Here is an 11,693-nt window from a genome sequence, read left to right as displayed (position 1 = left end):
TATGACCAACTTAGATAGCATATTCAACCTAGATAGAGACATTACTTTGTCAACAAAGGTCCATCTAGGCAAGGCTATGGTTTTTCCAGTGGTCATGTATGGATGTGAGAGTTGGATTGTGAAGAAAGCTGAGCACCAAAGAATTCATGCTTTTGAACTGTGGTGCTGGAGAAGACTCTTGAGAGTCCCTTGGACTGCAAGGAGATCCAACCAGTCCATCCTAAAGGAGATCAGCCCTGGGTGTTCTTTGGAAGGACTGATGCTGAGGCTGAAACTCCAATACTTTGGCCACCTCATGCAAAGAGTTTACTCATTGGAAAAGACCCTGATGCTGGGAGGGATTGAGGGCAGGAGGAGAAGGGGATGACAGAGATGGCTGGATGGCATCACTGACTCGATGCATGTGAGTTTAGGTGAACTCTGTGAGTTGGTAATAGACAGGGAGGCCTGGAGTGCTGCGATTCATGGGGTTGCAAAGAGTCGGACATGACGGAGCTACTGAACTGAACTGAACTGAAGAACATCTTTTAGAAAAGGCAGAAGTACCAGAGATCAAATTGCAACATTTGTTGGATCATAGAAAAAGCAAGGGAACTCCAGAAAAACATCTACTTTTGCTTCATTGACTATGCTAAAGCTTTTGACTGTGTGGATTACAACAAATTGGAAAATTCTTAAAGAGATGGGAATACCAGACCACCTTACAGTCCTCTGAGAAACCTGCATGCAGGTCAAGAAGTAAAAGTTAGAACTGGACATGGAACAAAAGACTAGTTCAAAATTGGGGAAGGAGTACATCAAGACTGAATGTTGTCACCCTGCTTATTTAACTTATATGCAGAGTACATCATGTGAAATGCTGGGCTGGATGAATCACAAGCTGGAATCAAAATTGTCAGGAGAAATATCAATAACCTCAGATATGCATATGATGCCACTTTAATGGCAGAAAGTGAAGAGGATTTTATTTTCTTGGGCTCCAAAATCACTGTAGATGGTGACTGCGGCCATGAAATTAAAAGGTCCTTGCTCTTTGGAAGAAAAGCTTGACAAACTTAGACAGCATATTCAAAAGCAGAGACATTACTTTATCAACAAATGTCCGTAGAGTAAAAGCTATGGTTTTCCAGTAGTCATGTATGGATGTAAGATGTGGACCATAAAGAAGGCTAAGCATCAAATAATCTATTCTTTTGAATTGTGGTGCTGGAGAAGACTCTTAAGAGTCTTCTCAAGAGTATACAACCAATCCAAACTGAAGCAATCACAACCTTGATCAGTCAGGATCCATCAACATTGAGGCAAGACCTTCCACTAGCAAGAAAGATTATAGATCACTAGAGGCTCAGAGGATAGTTAACATTTTTTAGTAATAAAGTATTTTTAATTACTGTATTTACATTGCTTTTTAGATACAATGCCATTGAACTTTTAATAGACTATAGTATAGAACAGACATAACTTTTATATGCACTAGGAAACAAAAAATATCATGTGACTTCCTTTACTGCAATATTCATCTCAAAACTGATAAGCCCATGTAAAAAGAAAATTAAAATATTAATATAACCCATATGATAAATAATGATTATTTTTCTTTTTTAAAAGTATTTTTCACTGCCTGGAAGTCCTCTTCATTGCATTGTTGAATAAAAATGGAGTTAGGGAAAAAACCCATTAACTCAAAAATATATATGCACCCCCTTGTTCATTGCAGAATTATTTACAATAACCAAGGTATGGAAATAATCTATGTATCCATCTATGGATGAATAGATAAAGAAAGCATGTACATCATATATATAATGGAATACTATTATCCCATAAAAAGGAATGAAATCTTGCTACTAATATTTTCAACCACATGAAAGGAACTTGAATGCATTATGATAAGTGAAATGAGTCAGACTGAGAAAGACAAATACCATGTGATCTCATTTGTAAATGGAATTTAAAAAATTCGAAGCAAAATAAATGAGCTTGTAGGAACAGAGAACAGGAGCCTGGTGGGAGGAAGGGCAAAATGAGTGAAGGGAGTCAAAAGGTACAAACTTTCAATTATAAAATAAGTAAATGATAGGGATGTAAAGTGCAGATGGTGACTATAGTTAATAATACTGAATTGCATATTTGAAAGTTACTAAGAATAGATCTTAAAAGCTCCTATCACAAGAAAAAATTATGTATCTCTGTATGATGATAGAGGTTAACTAGACTTACTATGATCATTTTTCAATACATACAAATATAGAATATTTATGTTGTATACCTGAAACAGGGTTATACATCAATTATACTTCAATTTAAAACAAAAAAAGAAAGAAGACATTTTAAAGTGTGGTTAAAGGCTAAAATTCTCAATTTATATTAAATACCGTTCTATTAAGAAGACATATTAAATAGAAAAGTTTAAAACAAGTCAAAAATTTAGATAAACAGGATAAATTCATTTAAAAATGAAAATACAAAAAATAACAAAACAGGAAGCTACAACATAGCAGAGAGGATAAACAAGCCAAAAGTTATTTATTTGAAGAACGAAGAAATAAAGTTCATGGCTCCAAGGGACATATATAAGAATGTCCATGACTTTAGTGTCATAATAGCAAAGAGTAATAATAATCATTAATATAATCCATTAAATAACAATAAGCCAATAATAACCACTATAACCATTTGTAAGAAAATAGATTGATGTATTTTAATACAAATACATATTAAAACATTTTTATAGCAATAGAAAAAATTGATTTACAGCTGTATGTCTCAACAGGGATTAATTTTATACATACATTGTCTTTTTTATTTACTATAATCTGGATCTAACACTGAGTTTGTGGGAGGGAAGATGAGTGTATATCCAAACAAAATCAGATCTCTGCCACCAAGGACGGATGGGGATGGCTACTGAATAAGCAATCCATGATGTCATCCTAAAATAGTCACTTGAAAAATGCAATCACTAAAAAAATCACTAAATGTGAATATGCTACATCTTGCTTACATAGTCTGATCATTTAAAGGTTTAAAAGCTACAATTTAATAAACATGGCCACCAGATTCCTTCATTCATTATGTATGTTCACAATCATATCTATGAATGTATATGGAAAAGAACAGTCATTAAATGTCCAAAGGTTGTTCTGCCATCACTGTATCCAACAAGTTTGTATATTACAATGGAGAATTCTGTTCCTGTCAAATGACAATGGTGTAACCATTAAAAAAAAATCATTTAAACTGCTAGATATAAAACTTTAATACCTTGGGCTACATTATGGATGTGTTGGCCAAATGAAGTCTTTTACAATAAAAATATCTTGTATATGGTGGAGCTGAAACTTACATACCAATATATTTGATCCCTCTGTCCAAAATTTGACATGAGAACAAAAAACTTCTCTAAATGTTTTTTCAATTTGTATTAAAAAACTCTAAATTATCATTGAATTGTTTTACATTTCCATAGAGCTTTACATTTTACCAAAAAAAAAAAAAATTAAAATACAGAATTTTCCTCTGGCTTGATAACATTTTATTTTTTTATTATCCTTATTCTAGAAATGAGGAATAAGAGGCTCAGGGATGTTAATGTCTTACTTAATGGACTTGGGTCCTATGAAGTGAAGATGAGATTTCAAATCAGGTGTTCTGACATTAACATCAGCTTTCTTCCCAAAATACTGTGGTAAGTGGTGATCTCTAAAAAAAAAAAAAAAAAAAAACAAATGAGATGGTGATCTCTAAAAGAGACCAGCAAATGGTCACCCTTGAGTCTTGAGCTAAGGAACTCTGAACTGAACACAGGTGTGAGCAAAGAAATGGTGATGAGGAAAAGAAACAACTGAAATCAGCCAGGGAAGAACACCTGGAGCTTACACAAATCTTACTTTCACGGACAGTATTAAAAACTTCATAATCCAAAGGGAATTGGGCAGACAACTCAAAAAGAAATTGCCTCAGTAGTGGAGCAACTTTTCCTTAGATTAATGGTGCTCTAGACCCATCTAATAAATCTTAAAAATGAGTCTCAAAAGCATCAAAGTTTTTCCAAGTGACTAGGATAACCAGCAGTTCCAGTTTTGTCCTAAATGAAAAGTCTCCTGAATATTTAATTTTAAAACTTGGACAATCCCAGGTAAATCTAATAAATTGTTTGTCCTATAAAACTCAAGAGTATTTATAGAAATATAAAATATCTATAATGGAATGAAGAATATTTCACAGAATCTAGCCTTCAATTAAAAAAATTGCCAAGCATTTATATAAGCAGGAAAATATGATTAATACAAAGAGATATATATTTGTAAACCAATATAAAAAGATAAAGATTGAGAGATTACAGAATGTTTATCATGCTAAGAAAAGACACAGGAGATATAAAAAACATTTTGAAATTCTTGAGAGGAAAAATAAGTGTGAAGGTGATGAATACAATGGATTAATTTAGTACATTAAATACTAAAGAGAAAAGATTAGTGAACTTGAGGTCATAAAATAACCAAGGTAAAACACAAAAGATAAAGAGACTGAAAATAGTAAAGAGAACTTCAGTGAGGTATAGGACAATTTTAAACAGTTTGGATTTTATATGTATGTAATTGCAATCTTTGAAAGAGTAGAAGAAAGGTTGGATAGGCAAATTATTTGAAGAAATAATGGCTGAAAGATTTACAAATTTGATGAAAACTATATACCCAGAGCCCTAAGTTCAAAGAAATCCAAGCTCAAGAAATATGACTTACAAAATATATTATAATCAAGTATCTTTAAGTAGTAAGAAAGAGAAAACCTTAAATGCAGCCAGAGGATAAAAGATATATTACTCATGAGAAAAAATGTATATAAATGATGTGGATTTTTCAGAAACAATTCAAGTCAAAGCACAGTGAAGAACTATCTTTAAAGTATTGGAGGGAAAAAAAAGTCAACCTAAAATTGTATACCCAGAAAAAAATCTTTTATAAATGAATGCAAAATAAAGGCTTTTTTCCAGATATACAAAAGCTGAAAAACTTAGCAAAAGTAGATTTGTGCTAAAATAAATATTAAAAGAAATTGGTCAGGGAGAAGAAAAAAGAAATATATATGTGTGTGTGTGTGTGTGTGTGTGTGTGTGTGTATACCAGAAAAAAATGTAGACCCAGAGACTTCAAATGGTCTCCCTCCAGTCTTGCTGCTGCTGCTGCTAAGTCACTTCAGTCATGTCTGACTCTGTACGACCCCATAGACAGCAGCCCACCAGGCTCTCCCGTCCCCGGGATTCTCCAGACAAGAACACTGGAGCGGGCTGCCATTTCCTTCTCCAATGCATGAGAGTAAAAAGTGAAAGTGAAGTCATTCAGTCATGTCTGACTCTTCACTATCCCATGGACTGCAGCCTACCAGGCTCCTCTGTCCATGGGATTTGCCAGGCAAGAGTAATGGAGTGGGGTGCCATTGCCTTCTCCCCTTGAGTCTTGAGCTAACTAATAAAAAACATCAGAAATAGCAAGTGTTGAATAGAAAAGTTCCTGTGATGCATATTAACTGGTATAATATTATTTGAAAGTAGATGATAAGTCTAAAATACATGCTATAAACCCAAAAGCAACCACTAGCAAACAACCCAAGGAGAGAGGTACAGTTAAGAAACTGATGATAGAGATATAAACAAATCATAAAAAACACATTAATCTCAAAGAACACAGAAAAAAAGAGAACACAAATAATAGATGCAGTATATTAGAAATAAAAAGCCTAGAAATATACATAAGTCCAATCATACAGGCCAATTCAATGGACTTGAATCAGAGCAAACTCCAGGAGATAGTGAAGGACAGGGGAGCTTGGTGTGCTGCAGTTCATGGGGTCACAAAGAATTGGACACAACTTAGTGAGTGAACAGCAAAAACAATAAATCATATAAATAATTGTTCAAATGTAAATAATCTAAAAAGTACATGAAAAGCTTAAAAATATCATTTTGAATGAAATAGCAAGATCCAACAGGAAATAATTTTTAAATATAATGATACAGTCTAAAGGAAAAAAGAATGAGGAAAGATATTCTCTATACCAATATAATCAAAAGAAAGATGGAATGACTACTTTCATATTAGATGAAGTAGATTTCATAGCAAAAACATTATTACAGAGGTAGATAATTTTTGATGAGAAATATGTCAATATGTCAACATAATATTCCTAAATATTTATGTACTCAACAATGGAACTTCAAAATGCAAAAATCAAAACCTGATAGAAGTTTTAAGGATCAATGAATACAAGGTGTATTCTCTGACCACAAAAATAAATAAGTAAATAGAAGTTACTTACAAAAAGATACTTGAATAATCTTCAAATATTTATAAATGAAATAGCATATGTAAAAATAGCCTATCAAAAGTCAAAGGAGGAGGTATTTTTAACTGGATTAAAACAAAAACACACATATCAAAAATTTTTGAATGCTTCTGAATCAATTCTTATAGGAAAGTTTATAACAATTGACATCTTATATTAGAAAAAGAAGGTATCAAAATAGTGATCTCAGCTTCCACCTTAAAAAGAAGTAGAAAAATAAGAACAAATTAACATGAAGGTAGGAAAAAAGAAATAATAAAGATCAAACTGGAAATTAATGACATAGATAACATAAAATGATAGAAAAAAATCAATAAACCAATCCTGATTCTTACAGAGATCTACAAAATTGACAAACTTCTAGTTGTCCTTTTCAGAAAAGGAAAAGAAAAGATATATAAATCGTAAATATCAAGAATGTGAGAGACAGCATCCTTTCAGATTCTGCAGATGTTACAGAATTAATACGGAAAAGTTATGTACAACATTATGTCAATAAATTTAGCAACCTAGATGGAACTGGCCAATTTCTTGAAAGACAAACTACTGGAGCTCATTTAAGAAGAAATAGGTGCCAAGAATGGCCTTATATTGATTCAACTTTCCTGCAATGAAAATCCAGGTATAGATGGCTTTGTGAGTGAATATTAACAAATATTTAAGGAAGAGAAAACACTAATTCTTCACAAGCTCTTCTATAAAATTGAGGAGATAATACTTTCTAATGTGTACTTTGAGGCCAGAATTATTGACAGATTGTTATAAAAAATAAGTTATAAGAAAAGAAAAATATACTTCTTGAATCAAGAAACAAAAATTACTTGTAATGTTTTAGCAAATTGAACCCAACAATTTTTACAAATGATAATGAACCAATCAGAGTGAATTAGGGTTTATTCTTAGGAAAGCAAGATTTGTTTTACATTTAAAGGTCAATCAATCTGATCCACTCTGTTAACAAGCCAAAAGGGATAAAGTATGATAATTTAAATGCATGTGAAAATAGGCATTTAGAAAATATTTCTGATCAAAATTTTCAGTAAACTAGAAAGAGAAGGGAAATTCCTGAATCTGATACTGGATATATACAAAAACTTATAGTTAAATCATATTTACTGGTAAAAGACTAAAAGTTTTTCCCATTAGAACAGAAGTAAGGGAAGCATGTCTACTCTCACAACCTTTATTCAACATTGTATGGGATTTCTTGCCAACTGAATAGGGCAAGAAAAATAAATAAATAGAAAGAATCAAATTTGGAAAGGAGACAACAAAACTAAATTTCTTCATGGTTCATGTAATTGTCTATGTAGAAATCCAATGTAACTAGAAAAAAGAATGCCAGACCTAATGAATGTTGCAGGATACAAGATTAACACACAAAATTCACATCTATAAATATATTTTCCATGAATAAAAGGAAATATAAATTTACCAAACAATATCATTACCATTATATGTGGAAGACCTTGCACTGAAAACGACATTTACATGAGTGTACGTGGGTCAAAATTGGTTAAATAATTATATTTTTCATATATTGAACTTATTGTCTGTGTATATAGCCCTTTCATGTGTTTGTGCTAAGCCATTTCAATCGTGTCCCACTCTTTTGCAACCCTATGGACTCTGTCCACAGGATTCTCCAGGCGAGAATACTGGAGTGGGTTGCTATGCCCTCCTCCAGGGGATCTTCCTGACCCAGAGATCAGGAAGATTTCTTATGTCTCTTATATCTCCTGCACTGGCAGGAGTGTTCTTTATTACTAGCATCTCCTGGGAAGCCCAGACCTTGCATGCTGCTAAGTCACTTCAGTCATGTCTGACTTTGTGCGACCCCATAGACGGCAGCCCACCAGGCTCCGCTGACCCTGGGATTCTCCAGGCAAGAACACTGGAGTGGGTTGCCATTTCCTTCTCCAATGCATGAAAGTGAAAAGTGAAAGTGAAGTCGCTCAGTCATGTCCAACTCTTAGCGATCCCATGGACTTCAGCCTACCAGACTCCTCCATCCATGGGATTTTCCAGGCAAGAGTACTGGAGTGGGGTGCCATTGCCTTCTCCAGACCTTGTATAGTAGGAAATAATTTTATATATATGTGCATGCATGCTCAGTCATGTCTGACTCTTCATGACCCCATGGGTTATATAGCCCACCAGGCTCTGCTGTCCACGGAGTTTTATAGGCAAGAATACTGGAGTGGGTTGCCATTTCCTACTCTACTTATATATTTTAAATTGTTAAAAACTGTTATGGTAAAACTATCTTTTATATACTATTTCATCATATCATTTAGCCTTCACATATGTTGTAAACATACAATTTGTTTCTGTATTAAATTCATTCTTTTCATGTGTCTCATCACCACATGGAAATTGAAGAAGCGTAGAAAAAAAAAAAAGGGGCACATTATTTCTAGAGAAAATCTAATTGTTCAACAACATGAGCATTCTAGCACTTCAGAATGTTGGCGTTTGTGCTAGGGCTTCTCCCTTTGTGATTATAAGAAACTCAAAAGTCCAAGCATTTTATTCTCACACAAAAAATGGCCAGAGGCAGAAAAGGATAGCTTCTCCCAGCGTACCTTTCTTCAAGAGTAAGAAACCATCTCTAATCATCAGCTTCTCGATAAACAAAGACCAGAAGAGATCGCCTTCTTCTTTTGAATCACTCATAAAAGCAAATAAAACTTAACAAATTGTGACTTAGAAAAGAGATTCTCTTTATCAGAATTATTTCATATACCTATTCCCAAAACATTGTCAGGGGACTAGATCCCCATAACTGACATGTATGAAGCAAGATGAACTCTCTTTCCTGCAAACACTAGAGCAGAAACTGATTTTTCCCCTTAACAGCTAAATTCAAAGAAGACAAGACCCACAGTGCCACTACACTAATGCTCCAAAAGAAAGACAACTTATTATCAAATACAACACAAAATAGAGATGAAACATAGCCCTCGAGTGTCTGGGATCTCAAGGAATTATGCACTTTGAGTAACACAATCAATCAATCAGTGGTCACATATCAGATGAAATACTTTTGCATTCCTCTTGCATTCAAGAAGAGATCTGAATTGTTGTGGACCAGTGATTTAGCCCTGTCCCTATTTCCCAGGTGGTACTAGTGGTAAAGAATCTGCCTGCCAATGCAGGAGATGTGAGTTCGATCCCTGGGCTGGGAAGATCCGCTGGAGTAGGAAATGCTGACCCACTCCAGTATTCTTGCCTGGGAAATCCCACTGACAGAGGAGCCTGGCAGGTTACAGTTCATGGGACCACAAATAGTTGGACACAACACACACACACCCATACCCTACATGTAGATCTCCAGTGAAGATACTCTCTAAACTTGGCATCCTTATTCAGTTCTCATTCTTATCTGTACCAAAGAGGCCACCACAAGTCTACATGTTTACCATCCCCTGTTGTTCTCCTATATCTGTGACTTTGTGCAGTGTTCAATCACATTTCTAGGATCCCAGAGCACTCAAGAAGTGCTTCTAAGAATTTAGAAAAGAGTATTCAAAAGGACTGTCTACAATTGTGTTTCCCCAGTCCCCGTGCCATGGACTGGTACTGTTAGGAACCACGCCTCACAGCAGGGATGAACAGCAGGCAAGAGAGCAAAGCTTATCTGTATTTACAGCCGCTCTGGTTGCAGGAAAATAAGCTCAGTGTCCCCACTGATTCTGTATTATGCTGGGTTGTATAATCATTTCATTATATACCACAATTTAATAGCAATAGAAATAAAGGGCACAAAAATGTAAAGTACTTGAAGCATCTTGAAAACATCCTCCCACCCCCTGTCAGTGGAAAAATTGTCTTTCACAAAACAATTTTTGGCCTAAAATGAAAGACCGGATTTACAGCTTCCCTGATGGCTCAGAGGTAACAGAACACATCTGCCAATGCAGGAGACATGGGTTCTATCCCTGGGTTGAGAAGATCCCCTGGAGAAGGAAATGGCAACCCACTCGAGTACCCTTGCCTGGGAAATCCCAGTCAGAGGAGCCTGGTGGGCTACAGTCCCTGGGGTCACAAGAGTCAGATACGACTTAGTGACTGAACACAAACAAAATATACTCTAAGACCAACATCTGGACTCATCTTATCTCCCCCTAAAAACATATTTTATCACTAAAATTAAAGAGATGTTCTTCCATAGCAGAGTCCTATTTCACCTAATTTAGGAAAGACTCATGGAGAAGGCAATGGCACCCCACTCCAGTACTCTCGCCTGGAAAATCCTATGGGCAGAGGAGCCTGGTGGGCTGCCGTCCATGGGGTCGCGACTTCACTTTCACTTTTCACTTTCATGCATTGGAGAAGGAAATGGCAACCCACTCCAGTGTTCTTGTCTGGAGAATCCCAGGGACGGGGGAGCCTGGTGGGCTGCTGCCCATGGGGTCGCGAAGAGTCGGACATGACTGAAGCGACTTAGCAGCAGCAGCAGCAGCATATATTAAGAAAAGACAACTCTTCCACACTCCCACCACGCAGTCTTGTGTCTTACATTTCTTCCCTTCCTTCACTTTTGAGAAATCAATAAACCTTCCCAATGGAGATTTCTGGAAGTATTCAGCAATAAAATATGCCATCTTTTATCCATTACATGAACCTCCTATCCTTGTCCTTCCAACCCACTTGAGCTGACCACTTGTGAAACCTGATGGCAGTACCCCAGCTCATACTGTAGCTGGTCAGGATCCAGGGGCTTGGTACCTGTGGTGGTTTGGCTAACCCAGAAGATATCAAGAAGCTCTCTGGAGCGTTCTATCCATTGGTGACCCTGATCGCATCCTTTCATATTGCCATAATGCATCATTCAGAAAAAAGTAGACATTTGATCACATACTGAAAGGACCTGCTGCGTCGCTTGTGAGGAATCTGGCTAGAGAGAGTGACAAGGAGATCGACTGAATATTTTCATACAGTGAGTGCTCAAAACTAGCCATCCTTCATTTATTTATTATTTTCAGTCGGGAAATTAAAGATGAATAATGATTTCCCAATTGCCCTTCACAATCATGATTCAGACTGAGAGCTAATAAGCCATCTTCAATATCCGCCCCCTCCACCACCACCTTTTCTGAACAGATATTTTTTTCCACACGGATGAACACAAAGACATAATCAGATAGGAGATTTTTCTTCTAAATTAGGCCTCTTGTTTGTAAACTGAAAGAGTGCTGATGCGGTTCAGACTCCGCTCTCCACCACACAGGCCCGTGTTGCCCAGGCCTGTCACAAAGCGGGGGGGAGAAGGGCAGGTTTTGTTCTATTCTTTAGGCTCCTTCTGTGTGAGAGGCCATTCAGGCGCTCGCTGCTTCTCCGCACCC

The sequence above is a fragment of the Bos indicus genome, chromosome 21 (assembly GCF_029378745.1).
Source record: "Bos indicus isolate NIAB-ARS_2022 breed Sahiwal x Tharparkar chromosome 21, NIAB-ARS_B.indTharparkar_mat_pri_1.0, whole genome shotgun sequence".
Classification (NCBI taxonomy): domain Eukaryota; kingdom Metazoa; phylum Chordata; class Mammalia; order Artiodactyla; family Bovidae; genus Bos; species Bos indicus.
The sequence above is the reverse complement of the archived record's forward strand: the minus strand, read 5'-3'. Positions refer to the sequence as shown.